Below are 25,996 nucleotides of genomic sequence, written 5' to 3' on the forward strand. Positions count from 1 at the left end.
GGTCATGAGTTCGAGCCCCACACTGGGTGTAGAGATTACTTAAAAATAAAATGTTTTTAAGTGCCTTTTGGTGGCATTTATTTTCTCTTTGTTCCTCACAAGTTATGGGTAGTGTGGAGATAGAAACTTAGCAGTGGGGAAGGTCTGAGGAGAATGTAGGCAGTGAGGTAGTTATGGGGAAAGAGAGGGTCAAGTTGCTTCAACATATGCTGAGTTAAGATTCAGCGGCTGCTTCCCCCATCGATGAATCAATCTTCCCTTGCTCTTCTATGACCTCATGCGAGGCAGAAAAGCACTCAACTGCCCACATAAGATTTTGTCCTTGAGAATGATAGTTATCAGCTATATGCTTGCCCTCAAGGCTGCACCTGGCTTGGAAAATTTTTTCAGAGTTTGTACAAAATTCAATTACTCTAGTTAAAGAGGGAAGAAATGTCGACATGTCTTTATCATCACCATTTCAAGTAAATATAATATTTTTATTTTCAGTCCTGAATAAAGAAAATTTAACATCTCTATCTGTGGGAAAAATAAAATGAATAAATAAATAAATAAATAAATAAACCTGTATATCAGCTGCACTGACTGCTACAATAATCAAACTGATCTACAAAACACTGCCTGAGTGTCTACTTCAAGGTCTGCTCGATTGTTAGCAAGCAATCCATTACTCGTTGTTAATAAGTGGGAGTATGAATGAATGTTATTATATAAAATGTGTTAAACCATAAGGAAAGCAGATAAACAAGAGTTAAAATCAGTAGGAGGAAATAACGTCATGAGTCAACCAAATTAGCATGAACTTAAAATAAGTACCTTTTACACCTTTTATACCTTTATACACAAAAGCAGCTATTGAGCTATCTAAAATGAATTAGATCCATTTGCATTTATCAACTTTTGAATATACTAAAATTTATAAGCAAAAAACTAAGGCTAATTTTTAATCTATAGGTTACAGATGTTCAAGAGATTTAGCCAGTTTCCCAAACTTCTCTGAATAAAATTTCTCTAGATTTGAATTTTTTTTTAATTTTTTTTTTTTAACGTTTATTTATTTTTGAGACAGAGAGAGACAGAGCATGAATGGGGGAGGGGCAGAGAGAGGGAGACACAGAATCGGAAACAGGCTCCAGGCTCCGAGCTGTCAGCCCAGAGCCCGACGCTGGGCTCGAACTCACGGACCTCGAGATCATGACCTGAGCCGAAGTCGGCCGCTTAACCGACTGAGCCACCCAGGCGCCCCTTTTTTTAATTTTTTAATGTTTATTTATTTTTGAGAGAGAAAGAGAGAGACAGAGTGCGAGCTGGGGAGGGGCAGAGAGAGAGGGAGAGACAGAATCCAAAGCAGGCCAAGGCTCCGAGTTGTCAGCACAGAGCCTGACGTGGGGCTCGAACCCACAAACCATGAGATCATGATCTGAGCCGAAGCCAGACACTCAACGGACTGAGCCATCCAGGCGCCCCAAGTTTCTCTAGATTTGAAATATAAAAATGAAATAAGCAGCTTTACCAAACTCTTTGACTCATAAATTAAATGCAACTGCTACATAGTTTTTGAAGACAAGAAATCTTTGTTGGTTTGAATGTCTACCATCTTGTTATTTTTATATGTTTGATATCTAATGAAATGCCATAATTATGAAAAAGCTGTAGTTGTTCAGGCAGCCAGAGAATTTCACTATTATCTAACCACAGCTCAGAAAAATAAGCTTTTGTATACATATGCTGTTCATTTTATTTTTGAACCTAAACACATATTGCTTATATTAGCTATGTAAGTATCTCCACAAATATGTGACTTGTCCCAAGGTTAATTACGAATTCTTTTAGGGCAAAGCACAAGTATGTAGTAGACACACAATAAACACTCTTATTTCATTTTATTTTGAGAATATATTTTATAAATAATTAACTAAAATAATTTATGTAGTTAAATCCTGCAATTAAGTGAAGCAATGAATAAATAGTGCTATTAATATTGCCTATATAAAAATGTTCAACCAATTTAGATTGAAAGAATACTATTAAAATTATCTGATTAAATTCTTATAAAAATGTTCATAAATATATGAACGCTGTTCATATATACTTTGAGAATAATAAAAATGCATTCACTGGCTAGACATAAAATAAAATTTTATTTATAGGTTTTTATAGATTGACTTCAGAGTAAAAGTTTTATGTTCTTTTTTATCTTGTGTCACCAATGAAATGATCAAGACGTTTAAACTAAATTTGTGACCTAGTAAATGACAGCAGTTACAGCTGTTTCGTAATCGGAATCATCTTTTGCAACCTTAGATTTATTTTCTGTCACTATGAAAATTAATACACTACAAAATAAAATCTCTGCCCTTGAACATCTCATGGTGTACCTTTCTAATAGACCACGGTGCCAGTTTTATAATACAATATGGATTTTTTTCTTACCTCAATTTTCCTGATTTGAAAAGACTATGTTTATTAAACCTACAATGAAGAAAGTTGAAATGCTCAAATACACGCTTCAAGCTATAGGTTGTTATTCCTAATGAATTATTGTTAATAGTTCATTGTTGAAATATATATGTAATTATATTACCATTAGGACTGAACATGTATTGAGTTCATATATCCTTGACATTTACAGATCAGTTTCTATGCATAATCTCATTTACAATGATGCTGACCTAGTGAAGTTGATACAATCATTATTCCCATTTTACATAAGAAGGAAATAAGGCACAGGGAGTTTAAGAAGGAAGAAATTGATAGGAAGAAGTAAAAAATTTGAGAGAAACAGACAGAGAAAACCAATAACACCAAAACATTTCCTGTACAGAGACTCAACAGTGAAGATCTCCAACTCATATTCTACTTTTAGAAAGGACAAAGTATTATGACAATGGAGCAGTATTTTCAAGAAATTAAGGGAAAAAAATGAATGGAGCAAGGACTCTATCCAGCTAAGCTTTCCTTTAAATCTCAAAGACATAAAAAAACAATGTTGAATATCAAAAACATTGAAGAACGGCAGTACCTTCTTTCTAAGGAATCCAGTAGAGGGTGAACCTTACCCAATCAAAAGATGACTGTGAAAATCTTGGCAAAAAGAATGGCATGGATCATTTTATGTGATTAATTGTTGAACTAAGACAACCACAAGATTGGAGTCATGGGGTAAAGAATTATATGCAACCATTATGTAGTCTGACAAAGTAGAAAGATGCAACTAGAAAATTGTGAGAGAATAGGTAGAAAAAGATGAAATTAGAATAAGATTATTGATTTATATGTAATAAGTGCTCGTCAAAAGATACAATATAAACCAACATAAATGATAGTACAATGTTAACTAAGAAAATACTTTAAAAAATATGAACACAAGGGTAACCACTAAAATACAAATACAAACTATCCCAAGCACTAAAAAATATTTTTAAGGAATCCAAAGACATATCAAATGGTGAAAGATACCTAGTAAATATAGTCCTCAGAGTAATTACATTAGACAGTATGCCAGACCTGAGACCAAACAGAACAGGTCAATAAATGTGAGTGACTTTATATGCCTATAAACAATAGTTTCTCAAATTTATTGATAAAGCAAATTCAACTTTATGTTCTAATCAAGAGTCCAATTTAAATCCGTCATTGAAAAAGCCTAATAAAAAGAATGCAATAGGCAGGTATTTGTCAGCCACAAAACATTGAAACAACAGGCTTGCGGTCTTAATACCAAAGTAGGCTATGAGTCCCAAAGCTTTAACTGAGATAAACAAGTTAACGTCAAAGGGCACATTCCACAGTGAAAATATAACCATTCTGGATACATAGTGTCAAATAACTTGGAAAACACTTACATAGAACAAAAACACAGAAGATACCATTAACATACCATTCTCAGTATGAGACTAGTGAGGTAGACAAAATTTAGATTAAATTAAAAAAAGGGGCGCCTGGGTGGCGCAGTCGGTTAAGCGTCCGACTTCAGCCAGGTCACGATCTCGCGGTCCGGGAGTTCGAGCCCCGCGTCAGGCTCTGGGCTGATGGCTCAGAGCCTGGAGCCTGTTTCCGATTCTGTGTCTCCCTCTCTCTCTGCCCCTCCCCCCGTTCATGCTCTGTCTCTCTCTGTCCCAAAAATAAATAAACGTTGAAAAAAAAATAAATAAATTAAAAAAGAGGGTAGAAGGTGTAAACAACATAATCAATCTTTTGGATATTCATTGAACAATATACTCCAGTAATAAAATACATTTTATTTCCGAGTGTCTTGGAAAGTTCAAAAAATGATTATATACGAGTACACAAAGTAAACGTCAATAGGTCACATAATGTAGAAATAGAATAAAACTCAATCTGGAAAATAAAATTAATATCAAATCAAAAGACATTTTACATGGGAATTAAAATATTAGCTATTAAATTACATTTGCATAAAGGGGGGGGAATACACAGATATTATATAATTCAGGAAAAACTCTGATAACGGAAACAATACCTACAAAAAGCCATGGCATTTATTTAAAACAGTGATCAAAAGAAATTCTGTAGTCCAAATGATCTACATTAGTAAAAATGTAAGACTAATAGCTGTATACATTGAATTCCAATCTTCAAACTTTGAAAGGGTAACAACAAAATAGTCTGAAATAAAACACAGATGAAGGAAATACTAAAGATAAAAGCAAAATCACATGAGGTAGAAAACAGAATAATGGATCAAATTAATAAGTCAAAGACCTGGACCTTTGAAAACAATTAACAAAATAGGGAAAGTACTAGTTAATAGGAATGCAGTAAGAAAAATTCTATAATGAACAATGTTAGATTAATTGCTAAAATAATAGTATCAGTACTAAATTTAAGTGTTGCATCTATCCTAAATTTACTGAAGTTGATTGACTGTAGTATAGTTATATAAGAAAATGTCAAAATTCTTATAAATATGTACTAAAGTTTCCAGAAGTTAAAGGTATGATTTGTAAACGGGGTTCAGGAAAAAATGTGTCTCTCAAGAGAAATAGAAAGCAAATGAGGTAAAATGTTAACTCTTAGTGAATCTGGGAAAAGAGTATGGAGGTACTCCTTGTGCTTTCTTATTTTTACAACTTTCCTGATTTATTCCACCTAAAATGGTTTAAAATTGTTTTTCTCAATGATCATGATAATGTACAGCAGATGTTTTTTTTGAGTCCATCACTTCTGTTTGTCCCATTTATGACTGTGTGGACCCTAACAAGCGTGTATCTCATACCTCTCATTTTTCTTTTTTTTTTTTTCAAAATTTTTTTTATCTTGATTTTTTTTTTTTTTTATTTTTGAGAGACAGGGAGACAGAGTGCAAGCGGTGGAGTGGAAGAGAGAGAGAGGGAGACACAGAGTCTGAAGTAGGCTTCAGGCTCTGAGCTGTCAGCACAGAGCCTGACGTGGGGCTCGAACTCACAAAGTATAAGTTCATGACCTGAGCTGAAGTCAGACACTGAACTGACTGAGCCACCCAGGTGCCCCATCATACCTCTCATTTTTCTATGTCAAGACTTTCTGAGAAGTCAGAAGACAAGCTCACCCAGGCCTAAAAGCAGGAAATCAGCCAGTGGATAACTATTCCAGCCATTTGTCTTTAGATGAACAATTCTGGCAAGTAATCTTTATGGTTCAAAGAGGCTCCAGAGGAGTCAAATCTTGTTGTCTACAGGAAGGACCTTACTAATACATCTTTTATTTCATTTTCCCCCTCTGGTATCAGTTTCCCCACTCACTTACTTTTGCTTCCTTGAAACAACCCCCAAATAAACTATTTGCATCCTAGTTCATTTCTCAGTCTATGCTTTCAAGGAAATTCTAACTATAATATATTGCACAAACCAGTCCAACATGTATAAAGAGAGAGTTAATAGTATTTCCTCTCCCCTTTTAGGAATGGCATGATAATTGCCTGATATATATATCTTTCTACTACTTTCTCGTTGTTCAGAAATTCGTATACAACATAGATATACATAATATACAGGGAGATCTTTTGTTGTCTTTTACAGAAAAAAATGAGAACATATTAACACATGTAGCTGAGTTTAATTCATATTATTCATTTAGTATCTTGATAGTTATCTAAGTAAATATGTGTTTTACCAATTTTTTTTTACCAATTTTAATATCTGTAATATTCCATAATATAAATATGCCACATTCTTCACATATCGAATGCTTCACTATTGATAATTATGTTGGTTGCTTCTAGGTTTGTTTTGTTTTCTTTTCCACTACAGAAAACCCTTCATTAAACATGATGGTTTGCTTTGTATTGTTTTTATTTGTAGTATTTGCCCAGAATATTGTCCAATCAATGTCCCAAAATGCACTATATTTTATATCTCGAACACACACACACACACACACACACACACACACATCAGCATTTCAGACATGAGTACCTATTTGCCAGCTTAGTAGGAAAAAAGAAAAGTAGATAATATGTAATTTGGATTTAACTTAGAATTTCTACACAACTGATAAAGCTGAGCAAAATTTCACATGATTATTAGCCATGCAGACTTTCTCTAATAGGATTTAGTTGTTCATGCCCTCAGTCATTTAACTTTAGGATTACTTGTCTTCTTGCAGATTTTAGGAAGCCTCTCTATGTGAGCATTATTGCCCCTTTTAACATTTGCAAACACTTTCTCCACATTCTTCTCCACATCGCATCTCTTGGGGCTTCTTCACACACAGGCCTGGCACATAGACTGGCATGACTGGAACACAGTCCGTGTCATGAGTACAACCGCTGAAAATCCATTAAAGCAACAAAGATCAGTTTTTCCAATTAAGTGACGACATTGCTTGTATTATCCAATATAGTCATTAAAAAGCAAGCACGGATTTTGGATTTTATTTTAAAGAGTTGAGGGGCAATTTAAATTTTTAATGCTTATTTATTTTTGAGAGAGAGACAGAGAAAGCAGGGAGGGGCAGAGAGAGAGGGAGAGACAGAATCCCAAGCAGGATCCATGCTGTCAGCGGGGCTCAATCTCATGAACCGTGAGATCATGACCTGAGTTCAAATCAGGAGTTAGATACTAAGTCGACTGAGCCACCTAGGCGCCCCAAGTTTTATTTTTAAATTGAAAAATATTGCCCCATAAAATATGCTTTTAAAATTAATTTAACTGCCAATATTTTTAAAAAAATTTTTTTTTCAACGTTTTTTTATTTATTTTTGGGACAGAGAGAGACAGAGCATGAACGGGGGAGGAGCAGAGAGAGAGGGAGACACAGAATCCGAAACAGGCTCCAGGCTCTGAGCTATCAGCACAGAGCCCGACGCGGGGCTCGAACTCACGGACGGCGAGATCGTGACCTGGCTGAAGTCGGACGCTTAACCGACTGCGCCACCCAGGCGCCCCTTAACTGCCAATATTTTTAAGATTTCCCTTAAAATCTACAGTTCTATTTGGCTTAAAAATAGCTCTAGTAGCACTGGGCTTGCATTCATATCCAACAATAAATGGAAGGAACTTCCCAACACTCTGGGTGAAGCATGCACTCTGAGTTTTGGCACAATTTCTCCCTTTTTTATTGCATCCTCACTTCAAACCGACTCTTATGTTTTCTATATCTAAGCCTGCTTGACTCATCAACTCATGGCACTGAAAGATTTGAGTATTCCCTTCTGGGCCTGTAGAATAAAATCAGGAAATAAAAATGAAACTTAGAAAAATTAATTTAATCCAAGGAAGAAGAATGTTTCAAAAATGGGGAATAATTAATTCTCTTAATGTTATTTTTCTTGCAGTTAAAAAAAAAAAAAAACTCTCGCTTAGCCAAATAAGACTTTAAAGGCTCTGCATACAGGGTTAATAAGGCATGAACAAGCTTTCCAGTAGAGACCATGATGAAGCAAATAAGAGAAAGATTAAAGAAAAGGAACATTTATATAATGGGTGGCAAATAAAATAATAAAGTGTCATTATATGGGACAGAAGTAACCCAGAGTGAGAAACATAATGCTTACAGCAGCTTTCTTGCTTTGAATGCTGATGATTTTTTAAAGATTTTTCTTTATTTTCTTAATTTCTATGTCATGGATTTATATGACTATATAATCATTAAGTATATTATTTCTAAAAAGTAATCTATTGTATATAAGATATCTCATAAAGAGATTTTTCCAAGATTCTCCAATTCTTCAAAACAAGTTAAAGTGTCCATGGTACGCTGATTTTATCTACAAAAAAAGAAAGCTTCAAAATCCCTAGACATCTACCCAGCTGTTTCTAGCTTCTGTTATATTTACACTGATTTATCTAGCATGGCATATAATTAGTTGTTTGGGTTATTGAATAAAGCCTGACTGTACTTGATTATGATTCAGAACACATTATTTATATTGTCATTATGAAGGCAGTTTTGAGCCAAGGTGCATTTTAACTTTTTTTTTTTTTTTTTTTTTTTTTTTTTTTTACTGAGGAAAACATGGAGAAAAAATGGTACACAGCCTTCCCTAAAACACTATAAATTGGTTGCTGTATGTGCTTAATGAAAACATTATGTGTTTTTAATTAAAAATAAATGTGCTTTGAGAGTTCTAAAATACCCATATCCATGTAACAGTATTTGCCTACAGAAGTTTTTCACAGCCTTTAAGACTAGCTCAAAGTCCATGTTTACATAAATTTTCCTCTTCAATTTTATTAAAAGGAATTAATCCATTTATATTTGTAATGCCTATGGTATGTTTTACAATTCCATGTATTTGTAATAATGGGCACAGTAATATTTGTAGAAGAGCAAAAGGGAGAAGCAGGAAGAATAACTGACATGGATTCGTTCTCCTTTAGGACCAGATTTTTTATATATATCAGCACTTTATCATATTTCACACCAAATATAAGATGATATGCTTGTTCATTGTTCTCTACGTCAGTGTTCTGTACTGTTTGCCAAGACTTCAATTGTTGCGCTTTTTTTTTTATTTTGTCTTCCAACTTCTAAAAAAGTATGTCTAACTTCAAAGTAACTGAAATGAGTTTTCTTTTAAGAACAGCGGTGGTTCATATGCATATGAACATGACTGATACACACGTGTTTAGGGCAAACCTTCAGCTACAGTTAGCCAAGAACTGATTTCAGTAGAATATTTTATAAAAGTTATAAATATGACACCAAATTTGCCTTCTAATTTTCCTTGAAGGGTTTCACTAAGAAGTCACAGTATAGCTTAGGAGTCATAACAGTCTTCAATTTATATATCAAAGCCTTCTTTCATTTGGGCCGGGGATCTACCTAGCATGCATGATAAGCATTCCCCAATTGCTCATGCAACTACACAGAGACAAGAGTACTGAGATTAATTGCTTTAATGCTAAGCCTAACTCAGCTATTCTAGAGGTCAGATGAAGACTGGCAAAGTATGTGAAGATTCTCTGGAAGCCCTTAATTACAGCAAACTAGTGTGAGCCATTAGTTAAGATTTGCCTGTAACTTCTTTTTCAAACACCTGGGCTGTTAGAATTTTGGTGGATTCCACTATTCCTGTGCACTTTGGAATGAGACCAGCTCCCATCTTTTTATTGGGCAATCTGATTCGGGATTTTTAGCCACAGCCATTATTCTTGCTATATGAGGGAGATAATACTGGCTTCCTAGTTGAAGTAAAATGTATTTCATAAATTAAATTTTAAAATAAGAGAAGTTTGTTACTGGAGCGTGATGAGTTTAAATTTTTTTTTTTTTTCAACGTTTATTTATTTTTGGGACAGAGAGAGACAGAGCATGAACGGGCGAGGGGCAGAGAGAGAGGGAGACACAGAATCGGAAACAGGCTCCAGGCTCTGAGCCATCAGCCCAGAGCCCGACGCGGGGCTCGAACTCACGGACCGTGAGATCGTGACCTGGCTGAAGTCGGACGCTTAACCGACTGCGCCACCCAGGCGCCCCTGGAGCGTGATGAGTTTAAATGTAGGATGTTCCTCCTCTCTCGAATTCTGCCATTATAACTGTCTGCTATTCTTCACTAATATTGATTTCCATCAAAGGCGTCCCTGTAGTGAACAGCCTAAGAGCTAAGACCTTGCCTGCATAGGCTCCCTTTTTCGCACACCTGAATCTGTCCCGAATGAAATGTGTTTTACAAGAATCATGTCAAGATTTTAGTTTGCGGGCTAATACTCAGCCCACGTACTTGTACAGATTAGGATGCATCTAAAACTAATTATGTCAAATTCCCATCTGCGATACAAAATGTCTACTGCCAAAGTGTAGTGTCACTTTGCCCGTCTGGGATTAGGCAAAACTCTTTAATAATTCAGAAGCAGGGGCACTGTTATAGGTAGAATCACCTCTGTGATTAAATACTTAAAAACACAATGACAGGAGGTTGTAAAATTGGATACAAAAAGCAAGGAAAATGTGGGCGCACCTTCCATTTGGTCACAATTATTTACAAGCATGAAGAAAAATTGGGATTCTTAGAAGGAGCAGAGTCCCCAGATTCATTATTCTACACTACAGACCACAGGTCCCTCTGCTTTAACTTTATGTCAATCTTCATATAAACTGGTTTCGCTGAAGAGCAGTGTACGTGTGTTCTAATTCATTTGCTAATAGGCCAAACAGCCGTATCAAGTGGACACAGAAGCAAGTGTTGGCTAGTTTGGAAGTATGTAGTGATTTAAACAAAAACAAAGACAACAAAACGAGTTTTCCTTGACATATTTCATGCAAGTAAGGAACTGGTCCTCGAGACCCGAAGTTTCTTTTTGTTTTTCAGAGCTAAGTTTCTATATAACCTCTTGTCCACAGAAAATAGCAAGGAAAAGCATTTGCTGTCAAGATGGATTGACAATTTATAATAATTAACATCATGAACAATAGACTGCTCTGCTTACTTCCACTCACTAAGCAAAGTATTCAAAGTCATCGAAACTGTTTGAGAGATAATAAGGACTAAAGAACTTGCAGGTGTTACACACAGAGGCAATGAGCAATGCAGCCATTACACCACTCTAATTCCAACCAAAACAATCTCCCAGACAGTTGCAGAGGAACTTAATGGTGACTCACTATAAGGAGGAAGGTTCTTAAGTGTAGCCTTGAGCCATAAACCTTTGGAAGGAAGATTAGTAGGCAATTTTTGGCCTCATAGTTATAACCTTTATGGGTGATTCTACCTGAAATTTGGCTTCTGTCTAGCTATATGTCGGATCCCTTCAAACACCTGTGTGCCTGCGATTTGCTGCGAGGGTACCATTGCCATTTTCAGGAGAAGAATTATGCCAGCTGCTTTGGAATTGGTAAGGGATCTATTTGAGACAGAAAGAAGCCTAGGAAATGACTGAGAGTGAGAAAGCATACAATCTAGTTTAGGAGTCATGCTTTTCATGTCACATAGATGGGATTTTCTTTCCCAGGGTTGTCTTTTTGAATTCCTCCTTGAAATAGCAGCAATACTGAACTCTGATGAAACAACACCTGTTTCAATCCCCGGGCAGGCTTTTGGACAGTAATCCTTTTGGATACTGATTCATTCAAGTCTGCTAAATAATTAGTGAGTCAACTTTCCTAGTTGATTTCCATTCCTATGGGTAATACTACTCTTCTCTGATCTAAATGCTTTTATAAGATAATTCCAGAACATAGCTTATAATAAATGAGATCTAAATTTTAAAATATAATGTTCCTTTAAAAAACTTAAAGTAATATTTAATTTTGAACTTTCTTTTTAACTAAGAATAAAAACTCGCTAACTTTGTATACTACAAAGTGTCACTTTTTACATGGAAAAAGTCAAAATATAATCTAGGACTCTATTCAATCTAGCAAATACATTCTTAAGACAGTGGCTACCTTATTTACATATATTTTATTATTTTAATATAATCACTTAAAAATTTGAAAATGACATCTCTTTGTTGATTTCCTGTGAGCAGTTTCGTCCATCAACAACACCCTTCACCTAACTAGTACCATCAAGAAACATGTTCCATGACCTAAATCCAGTTACATAATTTTAAAGTTAAAGCAATTAGAGAATTTGCATATACTAATGTATGAATATTAATATACACATGTGATCTATAAATGCTTCTATGTTTTTGTCATGTAAATTGATGCTTTTTAACTATTTGACTTATATACATTTTCAATATATTAGAGATTTACAAATAATTTAAAACCTTTAAGTCTTGTGTCTTATATACACAAAATATTTAAAAGAAAAAAATCAGTTACAGTTTTTAGTGTAAATTATAGGCCACAGGCCAATCGTAAGAACAAGGGGATAATAATAATTTTAAAAGAGATGTAACTAAAATATTACATATTTCAACTTTGCTGAGAAATCACACAATCAGATATTCGTTGACTCTCTAATCCTCTTGATTCACTGCAATGTCCTCCTGTATTTCTACTGAAATTCTTCATGCAGAGATCTTCAGTGATGCCATTTTTAAAAGATCTACCTGATGACATGCAACACAGAAGTGTAAAAACCACATTGAACTATTTTTAATCCACATTGAGGAACATTAGGCAGGTGTAATCCCTGTGCCATAGAAGTGTGTGATGGGGGGCGCCTGGGTGGCGCAGTCGGTTAAGCGTCCGACTTCAGCCAGGTCACGATCTCGCGGTCCGTGAGTTGGAGCCCCGCGTCGGGCTCTGGGCTGATGGCTCAGAGCCTGGAGCCTGTTTCCGATTCTGTGTCTCCCTCTCTCTCTGCCCCTCCCCCGTTCATGCTCTGTCTCTCTCTGTCCCAAAAATAAAAATAAACGTTGAAAAAAAAAAATTAAAAAAAAAAAAAAGAAGTGTGTGATGATACAAAATGCACTTCAATATCTGGAATGAAGCTTTTTGAATAGTTTGTTTTGATTTGTCCAATTTATATTATAATTAAAAACATTATACTAAACTTTTAAATGCTAGTGTAAGTCCAGAGTAGAGACACAGAGAGGGATAGAGACAGAGAAAATAAAACCAAGTTACAGGCCCACAGGGGAAAAAATTTTGTAACACATTCTAGATTTTAGACAATGACTACTTTTAACCAGTGGGTTTCACAATGAATTTTATTTTACTAGCAACTTTTTCTTGTCCATTTTAAGTTTTATACAAGCACACACAATACAAGCAACAATGAGATTAAAATAAAATTGATGTATATGATATGAAAGAGAAGAGGCTAATGCCTTAGCTAATTTTAAACTAAAGGAAACTAATTATGTGCAACTTTTAAATTTAATATTCCAATCTATGTTGCCTTAATATGTTTTTAGTATTTCATATTTTACACTGTTAAAATGCTGATTATTCAATAGAAATGAATAACCATCACTATGGGGAAAGAAATCAGATTTCAATGTAAATTAAACATTTTAAATAATTTCCCTGAAATTATGACTATCAAGTATTGGACATTATTTTTTTTCACATATGTTCTCAAAATTATGTAATATTACATGGAAATAAATTAAAGCTTATTAAATTATTTTAACATAGTATTTGAATTTTGAATATTGCTATCATTATATTCTTACTATTATTATTCTTAAAATGAATATTTATTTTTAAAGGGAAAGAAATGTGTACATATACAAAATTAGCAATAGAGCTTTCCTGACTGTTCAAATCACACTCAATGAGTTTTTCTCTCTCAGGCGTGACCCCTGTGAAAATGATACTGGCATAACAAACTAAAATACCATTCCGAAATGTATTTGAAATAAAATATAATTTTTATTAGCAACTGTAGACGTTGGCTGTTGTTTATTTTAAACTAGGCTGTTCTGAGAATGACCTGGTGAGGTATCTGGAGAACTATTAGTAATTTCTTTGAACACATTAAACAGTCACGTGATATGTAAGTTAACAACACGGTCATGTCCTGGATGCCGAGGCAATGTTTATGGAATTCACATCTTACATATTTTAACTACTACTCACATACAGTAACTTGGCATTATTTTTATTCAGAATTCTCTTAACTCATCTTTACTAGGGTAAAAGAAACTAAGTTATCTTCATTTAATGTAGAATACTAATTAAGATAAACATCTTTATCTTAAAAAGATAAACATCTCTTTTGTGGGTTTTAATTCCATCTAATCTCCGTGGTGCTTAACAATTTGTGAAGTATGTGCATCTTTTGCACCAAAAAACATAAATATGTGGTATTTAATATAATAGAAATGTTTAATGTAAAATAATTTTTTAAAAAGCTTCTGGTACATAACACAATGGAAAAAATGAATACATTTAATAAATACCATTGCAATATGTTTTGATTTGTAAGGATCTATTTTATACTAAGCCCCAACAAGAGTAATGCCACTTAACTTTTGATCAAAAGTGTCTATCCTTATTTTTCATGCATTTTAAGTGAATACATTCTTTAGTGTTTTGAGGCCTACAGCCACTTGGAGTGTATTCTCAGAGGGTTCAAAATATAACATTAGACTTGTGTTTCACTTTGATATTTTCTTTTATGGCAGCTATAACAAATAACCTAAGGCGGTTCTGTTCTGTGATAAGGGAATATTAATTCCCAGGAACAGATGTGAATTTCTCAGTTTTCTTGCCAGGTACAATTTGGAAAATACAGTTGCTATTTTTTTTTTTTTTTTTCACAATTTCACTTTTGCTTTTCTGACTCAGCACTGGTTACATAGCTCAAAACGGGATATACCTTTGGTAAACTATTTGAATAGAACTGTTAGAGGGCACTTTCAAATACTTTTCTGGTTTTTATTTTCTGTTGTGTTTAATTTCCAAGCACCTTTTTGATTGACAATATAATATGTTAGAGACATCTAAGTAAACATTTGCAAGTTATGGCCAACTACAAATTTGTAAGGCAACTACAAACTTTAGAGTAAACAGTCCACACAAAACTGCTCTCTTCTCTCCTTTTTTTAATGTTTGTTTATTTTTGAGAGATATATATATATAGAGAGAGATTGCGAGTGGAGGAGGGGCAGAGAGAGAGAAAACGACACAGAATCGGAAGTAGGCTCCAGGCTCTGAGCTGTCAGCACAGAACCGGGTGTGGGGCTGGAACGCATGAACCATGAGAGAATGACCTGAGCCTAAGTCGGACACCCAACCAACTGAGCCACCCAGGAGACTCAAACTGCCCTCTTTTCAGACTGCAACTGCATATTGGAGGAATGGGGTTTACATAATAGCTACCTTTGTGTTTGACAATTCACTAGAAAATCTCACAGAATTCATTTAAGGTGATTATATTTGTGACTACAGCGTATTATGAGGAAAGAACACTGCTTGAAATCAGTCAAAGGCAGAAGTACATAGGGCACAGTCCAGGACAAGGTTCCAAACATGGAGTTTCCAATATTCTCAACTCAGGTGTTACAGACAAGTTACTTTTCCAGCATTAATATGTAACAGTAGACATTGACTATTGGTAACCAAGGAAGCTCCTGAGTCTTTGGTGTCTAGAGTTTTTACTGGGGCTCAGTCACATACTACCCTTGTGGCTGAACTTTATTCTCTGGCCCCTGCTGAGGTCAGGTTAAAACTATTATTCTTCAGTGTATTCTGCAGGCAGAACTGATACCATGTGGTCCAATGCCCCCATCATGAAACATGTTGTTAAACTGTTGTTGGCCAAAGTCCCCAGGCAAACAAAGTCACTCCCATCAGCAAGGATATTCCAATTGACTAAGGACCATCTTGAGAACAAAGGCCTAGTCTATCTTAGGGTAGAGTTAATTCTTCACTACATAACAAATAACATAACTAGAACTGAAAAAAAAAGATACTTAATTCAGCAAATGTGTAATGTAATAATTTTTATTATCGTTTCTCCCATATTTGGTCTTTCCAATAATTCCTATCACTTAACTCACAATTACAGCAAAACTATGATATAATTCAGGGAAACTGCCTTATGTATTATTAAGACCTTTCTCTACGGATTTAGATGGTCCTGGTTTTGCATCTCAGGTCAGTTTTTAAGGGTGTGATATTTAAAATTCCAGAACAGAAAGTGTTTTCCACTCTTTATTTCCAGAATCAGCTCCGAAATTAAAGAGAAATTCTCATGAGTGCATCCTTCAAATCTCACTTCATGGGGATACTTTCCTAGTGGTTTTGTCCAAAAAGAAAACACAGGGAAGAGAAGCACACATACCAAAATTCTCCAATTCCCTTCCCTTTCTTGCTTCTCTATTTCTCCTTTCTCTGAATAGAAAATCCTTCTTCTACATGAACTAGTCAACTAGTGAATGAAACTTGTAGATCCTTATCATTCACACAATGCTCACAATCAATAAATGAATGGCAGGCAAGTTTGGGTATATAAGATGAGGCTACATAATCACAAACAACAAAGAACTCCTAAAAAACAAGAAAAAGACAATGATCCTACAGAAATTGGAAAAGATTATTAACATGAAATGTACACAAGAAGACATACAAAAACGATGAAGCACAAAAAGATGCTCAGCTCCAATAAAAAGTAGAGAAAAACAAATTATAATGAGAAAAAACTGTAATTTTTGCAAAGTGTATTTCTAAGAACACATATTATTGAATACAATTATTAGTCTGAGATCAAGAACCGTGTTTACATTGTCTTCTGATGTATCCCAAGGATTAACATGTTAGTTTGCATATAATAAACACTCATTGAATATTCATTAATGCATGAATAGATTTCAAAGTATAAATCTGAAGTGAATACATTTTGTTTCCGATTAAGACAAATTCCTAAGCTGTGATCATGTACTGAACCAACTATAATATTGACATTTTTATCAAATTTGAAGAGCTTACCCTGGACATATTGCTAACTGTATGTCCAGCCCAGCCCTACATGGAAGAAGTAAATTGTAGTAAGTGCCCAGATAATATCAATGCAATTAAGCCACCAGAGCACAAAGCTACTTGCAAAACCTAATTATAGTAACTAAATCCTTGCATGTATACAGTTATACATTTATATACATATATATCAAGTATCTACTTGTGATCCTCATCATAACATGATAAAATTCATGGTATAGTTTGGTTCTGCAAACACAGTGAAACAATGAAAAAAATCAACTCAGAAGCATTGAGTAATATAGTCAAGGCTAGACAAACTCAGTTACTAACAAAGGAGCTAGAAGAATAACTGTCTTCTGACTTTCAGCCCATTACTCTGCTTCCCCAGCATACGAAATCTTTCTTTTTTTTTTTTATTTTTTTTAATGTTTATTTATTTTTGAGACAGGGAGAGACAGAGCATGAGCAGGGGAGGGACAGAGAGACAGGGAGACAGAATCCAAAGCAAGTTCCAGGCTCTGAGCTGTCAGCGCAGAGCCAGATGCAGGGCTCGAACTCACGAGCTGCAAGATCATGACCTGAGCCGAAGTCAGACGCTTAACCAACTGAGCCACCCAGGCACCCCAGAAATCTTTCTAATTAATTCTAGAAAACTCAAAAGTTATAATCACACATACAAAGCAGCATTGAAAATAATAAAATAGTAATAAAATAAAATGTATATTTAAAGAAGAGATAAAACTAATTTTGCATCTATCTTCTATCTATGTATCTATCTATCTTTATAAATATTTTTCAACTAGTGCTTTCTAAAAACTAATTTCACACCTAATGCATAAGATATAAAAGGGGAAAAACAACCACGATAATGGTTTTCCCCTTTCTCTTACTAGGTTATTGCTTTATAGCTCAGTTCTTTTTTCAGCACTTTTTCAGAGTTATCAGCCCATTGGTACTAAAGGCCCATTTCTTCCTGAGATTACCATGTTCCTCTAATTTTTTTTAAATAGACTTTGTTCTTTAGAGCAGTTTTAGGTTCACAGCAAAATTAAGCAGAAGGTACAGGGATTTCTCATATACTCTTGGCCCCACACATACTCAGCCTTTCCACCTATGAACATTCTGTCCTAGAGTGATGTTATCTGTTGCAACCAATGAACCTATGTTGACACATCATTATCACCCAAAGTTCACTGGTTACATTAAAGCCTGTTTTTGATCTTGTCTATTCTACAGGCTTGAGTAGATGTATAATCACATATGTCCACCATTACAGTATCCTACAGAGTTGTTTCGCTGCCCTAAAAATCCTCTGTGCCCTGCCTTTTCACTTCTCCCTTCCCACACTTCTGGAAACCAGTGTTATTTTTACTGCCTTTCATAAACTGTCACACATAATTGGAATTGTACTTTATGTAGCCTTTTAAGATTGGCTTCTTTCATTTAGTAACATGCATTTAGGTTTCCTCAATGTCTTTTCATGGCTTGATAGTTCATTTCTTTATAGCGCTGAATAATATTCCAACCATGGTCTTTTGGATAATTATTCTTTCAATCTCAGGAGGGCTTTCTAGTCTTTATGCTTTCACTGTATATTAATTTTAATCAAAAGAAAATAACTAGTAAGGAATAGTTGTTCTATCTCTGTTTTATAACAGAATGGACTTAAAATTTGAAAGTTAATGATTTATCAAAGCTTTAGTCAAATAGCTCAACCAACTTAGTATATACCTGATATTCCTGTGGTCTTGAGAATGTTTTATTCTGCTAAGTTCTACTCAATTTTAATTCCAGATTTCCATAAAACTAAAGTTCTAACAAGTATGAAGGTCATCTTTTGTTCTCCCATTGCCATATAACTCAATAAAATCAAATAGCCTTGATTTATAAGGAAGCAAATGTGTGTGTTCATTTCTGTGTGCGTTACTTATCTATTACAAACTGGCCAAGTACTTTATCGACATCAGCAATATTATTATTATTATTAATACTATTTCTATAACTTTCATAATCGTCATCATTATTTTATTACTTTTCTTCCAAAGTCTATCAAACACACAAGCTAATACATCATTTTCACTTTAAAAATTAGAATCATAAAACACAATCTATTTCTCCACATAATATTTTAGAGGGCTATAACTTGTTCAGTTTTTAAATTTTAACAACCACATGAATTCTTGTTTTAGATTTTTGACTCATAATGATACAGTATGATAAATAGTTTTTGCTCATTTCCTGAAGAACAAGCAATATCTTTCTGGATACAATTTCATTGAGAACTCATGATTTCGTAATACTTTTTATTAAGAGAAGTTAGGAATTCTTAAAAACTGAGCATTATTTTTTTTCTGACCCCTACATTTAATTTCATTGGCAGGTATTATAAAACAAATACATTACATCAATACAAATATTTGAATTGTGCTGCTTGACCAGGCTAAGTCAATACAATATATTATGGTGGAATATTTCCATGTCATAGAGTCACCAGAGAAAATGAAATAATTATTAAGAAAATATCTTAATATTATCAAACCACCTCATTCAAAAGAAATATATTTGAGTTTTAACTTTCAAAAATAAAGTTAGCTCCTGCTATCTAAATTCTCTGTTGAACACAGGCACGAAGGCTTCAAAAGGCAAAAATGTGACATGTTCATGGGGAAATATAAGATGATTCTGTCTTTCCCTCAAAGTTAGGTAGAAAATATTGAATAGATTTATCTCTATAATGTAGTTATGTTGACAATATCATATATTGCATTATGTTTTACCAACACTGTTTTTCACAATTCAAGATGTTCAGGGTCAATTCAGCATCTATTGATTTTACATACTTTGAACAACTCTTTCTCTCTCTTAATATCCTCTTCCCTCTCCTCCTTTTCTCCCTCCTTTCCTTCCTTTCTCTGTCTTTGTCTCTGCCTCTGTCTTTGTCTCTGTCTCTCTCCCTACAACTGCACTGCATCTTTCTATGCAGCTGCACATATGTATCAAGTAATATTGATTTTGCATGCTCAACATAGCTACTATATACCTACAACCTAATGAAAATTTGTTGACGAATACAAAATGATTTTATTAAGACATTATGAGGCCATAATGTACGCGCATACAAAGAAATACAAACAAAGGTCTATGCTGGAATCGGCTAGAAGGTGCAAAAAAGGCATAACAAGAATCTGAGCTGCTATTGAAATGATCTTTAAAGGAATTTGAGTTCAAAGTGGAATACCAAATCGTTTTGTTTTCAAGTACAATGTTACTCTATCTTACAATTTGACCTTAATGGCTAAACTAATTTCACTTTATAAATGTAAATAATAAATGGAGCAATAAAGAAAGAGCAAAAGTAGGCATCATCTCAAAGAGATATCACTCATTTTTACCTGCATTAGAGCTAAAAGACAAAGTGCCCCCAAATCCCTGGTATCACTTAATACAATAAAGGAGCTATGTATATTGTTAAAATCTGTATCATTGACTTTCTTTTAAAATATATTCCAAAATTATGTCATAAACTTTTTAAATATCGAAAATAAACATTGTGCATCAAAGTAATAGCAAAATGAAAACAGAGATGCTCTTTGCAAGGATGCCTGAGTGAGGCAGTTATATATTGGCAACAGAGTTCATCTGTAGACAAAAACATCTGGCAACAAGTTTATCATAATAGTCTATTAATGTCAATTATTTGAAATTTATGACTTGAAAACAAAGCAGATTAATCTTTTGTCTTACAAAATTTTAATGAGTAATACTTTTGTTGATAGTTTAATAGTTTAGGTGGACCTAAAGTAAAAATATCCCCCATATAACAAGCCAGTCATTTAACACAAATTTACAATTTAGTTAATCCATGGGAATAGAGAAAAAAGGCTGTCTAAATTCTAGAGTATCATAACTTGATTGGTAGAAGCCCGCTGAGGAATTCAATAGATGTATTAAAACGCTGTTACATTTTCTAAATGATCTCCATTAGGTTTTTTTATACTAATAAAACATAAAAAGGTAGAGTGAAAACAAAGAGTGCCAATAAGCAAAGGAAAAATTTAAATAGTTACTTGTTAATTTTGTTCCGGTGTATTTTGTTCCCAAAATTTTAATTAGAATATAACTGGGGTTTATGAGGATTTTGAAATAGGCCAAGGTGAGAGGAACACAATCCTGAAAGGTATTATAAACACAAAGGCAGTGTTTACATACGGGAACTGCTTTGATGATGGTGACCAGAGAATTTTGTTCAAAGAAAAAAATGAGTTCCATTCATGTATTCAACCAGTGGGATAATAGCGAAAGTAGTCTAATGATAGATTCATTGAAATATTCAAACATTTGTAATTTAAGATTTAGTCCAACTTAATATAATTTAAAATAGTTTCAAAAACACAAAACTTTGTGGGGCGCCTGAGTGGCTTACTGGGTTAAGCTTCCGACTTTGGCCCAGGTCATGATCTCATTGTTGGTGAATTCAAGCCCCAAGTCAGGCTCTGACAGCTCAGAGCCTGGAGCCTGCTTTGGAATCTGTGTCTCCCTCTCTCTCTGCCCCTCCCCCGCTCACGCTGTCTCTCTCTCTCTCTTTATTTTTTTAAATACACACCTTTGCTCTTGTATTTATTCCAACTGTGGGGCATTTAAAAATATTCATTTGTGTGGCGCCTGGGTGGCTCAGTTGGTTAAGTATCCGAACTCGGCTCAGGACATGATCTTGCTGTTTGTGGGTTCCGGCCCCACGTAAGTCTCTGTGCTGACAGCTCAGAGCCTGGAGCCTGTCTTGGATTCTGTGTCTCCCTCTCCCTCTCTACCCCTTCCCTACTCATGCACATAGCCTGGGTGCGCTGTTTCTCTCAAAAATAAATAAACATTAAAATATATACTTTTCTTCTAACTTAAAATCATTCAATTATGAATGCAAAAGTGTTCCCTGGTTATGAAGTATAAATTACTTTAATTTATTAGTTTATCTCATTTAGAAAATCTATATAAATCATCAGACACTTGGGCAGCTTAGTCGGTTAAATGCCCGGCCTTCAGTTCAGGTCATGATGTCCTGCTTCCTGGGTTGGAGCCCCGCCTCAAGGTTTGTGCTGACAGCTCAGAGCCTGGACCCTGCTTCCGATTCTGTGTCTCCCTCTCTCTCTGCCTCTCCCCCGCTCATGCTCTGTCTCTCTCTGTCTCAAAAATAAAGATAAACATTAAAAAAAAATTAAGTGGATGTGTCTATCTTCAATAACATGTTTGTATATATGCATGTATATTAGTATTCATATATATATTGTATATATTATATATATTATACATATGTATATGCATGTATATGTTTGTTAGTTTCTTCTAGACTTCATAAAAAAAAAAAGAACCCCGTGTTTTCTCCCTCGGGTATTACTCATCAATGAAAAACTTTAATGGTCTTGTTTGGTTTGGTCCTTTGTGAGTACCTGGATGGATGTGGGGAAGCCTCTAAGACAGGTACAAACCTGGGTTAAACCAATAGTGCTATTGATCACTTAAAGTTTCTAATAGCTTCATATGCAAAGCAATAATCATAAAACTATTAAACCCATTAATGGTTATAATGAAGAATTGTGTTTTAAAACTAAATTTATTTAAAAAAGAAACAAACAAAAACTGACATCATATCCAGTCCTAAAAGCAAATTTATGCAAATCAAAACATGAAACGTAAGGCTTTTCATGAAAATGCTACCAATACTAAGTGATCTCTTATTAATCCTTCTAATAGGACATAGCAGACACAAAGAAAAAACATGCATAAAAACTTGTATAAATTTATATTCTTTCAGGAATATACCATTTATAATTACATCAACAACCTTATTATTGAAATAAAATTCAGGGCCTTAGTTTTTCAATGACATATATCTTAGATGTGAAAAATTCATGTAGTTCAATTTTTGTTTTTTTTAATGATAAGAGCAAAAAATATATTTTTTTCCCTCTAGTGAGCAATTTCTCTATATCTAGGACACAGCATACAAAAACCAACATTGTTGCTGGGTGGTAGGTCATAAAAACCCATTTTTGGGGCACCTGGGTGGCTCAGTTGGTTGAGCACCCGACTTCGGCTCAGGTCATGATCTCTCAGTTAGTTCGTGAGTTCAAGCCCCGCATCGGGCTCTGTGCTGACAGCTCAGAGCCTGGAGCCTGCTTCAGATTCTGTGTCTCCCTCTCTCTCTGCCCCTCCCCTGCTCATGCTCTGTCTCTCTCTCTGTCTCAAAAATAAATAAAACATTAAAAAAATTTAAAAAAAAAATTTAAATTATGTGTGACATATGTGTCTAAGGTTTTATTAAACAGAAAAAAAATCCATACTTCCAAGGGGAAAATATACCAATAAAGTTTTTGCTTTTGTATTTTAAATAGATTTTAACTATTTTAACTTTTTCCCATTGTTAGAGTCTTACACTGGAATATGGTTAATATGATCTGTACATGGAAATGGGTAGAGCAAGACAGCTTTGTTCCCTCTATCTACTCTTATTATTTTAGAATGAATAGTGTATATATCCAGGTAAATTATCCTTAGTATTCATCTTTGTCACTTTCTCTTTTTCTTTCTGACAGTCGTTATCTATTTCTATCCCTCTCTATGCAATGTGAGTCTCAGATTGGGTATTCACTACAACTGTTGATTTCCAGTACCTGATCTGAAAACCAAACATGAGAGAATTCAAAAAGAGAGAGATTCTAAATATCCATTCAGAGAATATCTCCCATGCTTAAGATTTTACTCTAAATGGTGTTACCATTTCAATACAAAATCAGTCTGCAGGATTGTACAGTGAGCATGACATGTAACTGTCAGCCCTAACACAACCTGTTTCAAAATCTCAATAAAGGATTCAAAGAAAAATATGAAATTTCCTTATGATGTCTTTGAAAAGGACTAGGAAATGATTCCCAGTATCTGGGAGATATTTTCACTAACTGTAATATCTATTGAAAAGAGTTGAACTGAAATATAAGTAATTTAAAACATCTCTTGCTATGCCATGCTATGCCAATGAAAACCAAGGGAAGTTATCCCAAAAAAGAATTAGGTGAAAGGATCATCTCTTTTTCCTTAGTCCGTTAAACCCCAGCCTCGGATTCTGCCACTTGAATAGAAAAGACAATGAACAAACTGAGGGTTGATGGGGGGTGGGAGGGAGGAGAGGGTGGGTGATGGGTATTGAGGAGGGCACCTTTTGGGATGAGCACTGGGTGTTGTATGGAAACCAATTGGACAATAAATTTCATATAATAAAAAATAAAAAAAAATAAAAAAAATAAAAAAAGACAATGAACTCTTGTGCTCCTTGGGCAGCACCTGTACTTGAATTGGAACAATACAGAGATTAGCGTGGTCCCTGCACAAAGATGACAGCAAGATGATGAACTCTTAAATGTAAACTCTGGAAAACATTTGGCTGTAGGACTTTTAAGGTGTAACAATTAAACTCCTAGGTAAACCAATGGGATTTGATGAGGAGACATTAAAGGTTACACTACAAAGTGAGGCATAGTGTGATTTTCAAAAGTTAAAAATGTTTAAGCAAGCCAGGATGATTTAAGGCAGACACATTTTCTATATCCTATATATGAAGTACCTTTTTATGAGACAGGTGGAGGAGTTGGGATTAAGTTTTGTCTCACATTGGCAAATCTACATAAACTAGATATTTGCCAGATGTTGGGAAAGGAAAGCTATACATATCAGACCGCTTTTATGTGAACATCTGAAAACATTGTCCCACCAGCACAAATGTGGATAATAAAATGGGTCCATGACAACATAGGTATCCTATATGATGACGCACAATATCTCAAGGTTAAAAGCAACTTGTTCTATGATAAAGGAGAAAATAATCATTCAGACATAAATACTATTGGGAAAGCAGGAAAAAAAAAAGGATAAAAGAAATTTTCCTGAGGAGTTAGAAGAAAAAATAGGTCTATGAAATAGGATTATATATTACAGAAAATTAAATATGTTTTACAATTGTGTAGCATTGTTCTGTAAAAAGAAAAAAAAAGGATAGAAGAAGATATAAATAGGAAAATTGAGATTAAAAGCACAAGCTGAAATCCAAAAAGAGAATGATATTTAAGTGAATTAAGTCTTTGCTACTGGCCACATTTGAAGTGACCAAATAGTATTTATGCAATGGAACAAAGAGTAGGATAAATATAACTGCAAAGTCTTCCCCCCAAAAAGATAGTAACAGGAATGAAAGCTACCTTGGAAACAAAAAGAACAAAATTCTGACAGTGGAAAGTGGAATTAATATAATGGTGGAAAACTGAAAACTATCTGCAAGAATTCAGGAAGAAATGACAACAACATAAACAAGACTAAGGATAATAAGCATTAGGATAACATTTGGTGATGACATAAAAGCAAAAGACATTCTGAATAAAAATATGAAATATTGAAATATAAATAAATATCAGATATTTTCAGGGCTTAAAAATACATGGTATATGCAGAATAAAAATTCTTAACACAGGAGAAAATTAATAAAATTATACACATACTTAAACACATTATATCATATTTTAGAAGAGAAAAAAGAGACCCTTGTGAGTAGGATTTTTTGTACCATATTCTTTTTTTTTCTTACTTGGTAATCTCTGCTGTAAAGAACACTCTTAATATTTTTATACAACATTCTTATTAAATTGTTTTATTATCTGGTCATTCATAGATTATGTTGAAGTTTCTATATAAATAACTACATTATCAAAACAATTACATTATATAGAAGCAAGCACAATTTTTTAATGTTCTTTCAATTTCATATGGAATCTAATATCTGGCTTCTGCTTTACTTAGTGATGAAGACATCCAGTACAAAATTGAATAGTCGGAATAACAATTCACATACTTACATTGTTCCTAATATTAGTAGGGATGCTAGTGAATTTCAATATTAAGTATAATGTCTTTTAAAAAAATTTTGTAGATATTAAAGAATAAAGTCAACCAAAGTTGTAGAAGACCTTAATATTGAAAATTACAGACTATTATTAAAGAACAAAAAGTATGTCTAAGAAGAATCAAAATTATAAAGATGTCCTTTTTTGTAGTTAACTTATAAATCCAGTGCCAATCTATCAATACATTAATGAGATATTTTATAGAACTTGAGAAAATGACTCCAAAATTCATATAGAGGACCAAATTAATTGTAAAAATACAATATGTCTAACCAACGAGAGAGAATCAC

At 34.1% G+C, this 25,996-nt stretch overlaps 1 pseudogene; it reads left to right on the plus strand.

The window, feature by feature from the left end:
- Positions 1-24,078: 24,078 nt before the first annotated feature.
- Positions 24,079-24,174, plus strand: LOC123596605 (annotated as a pseudogene).
- The last annotated feature ends 1,822 nt before the right edge of the window (positions 24,175-25,996 follow it).

The sequence above is a fragment of the Leopardus geoffroyi genome, chromosome B1, assembly GCF_018350155.1.
Source record: "Leopardus geoffroyi isolate Oge1 chromosome B1, O.geoffroyi_Oge1_pat1.0, whole genome shotgun sequence".
In the NCBI taxonomy this organism is placed as follows: Eukaryota; Metazoa; Chordata; class Mammalia; order Carnivora; family Felidae; genus Leopardus; species Leopardus geoffroyi.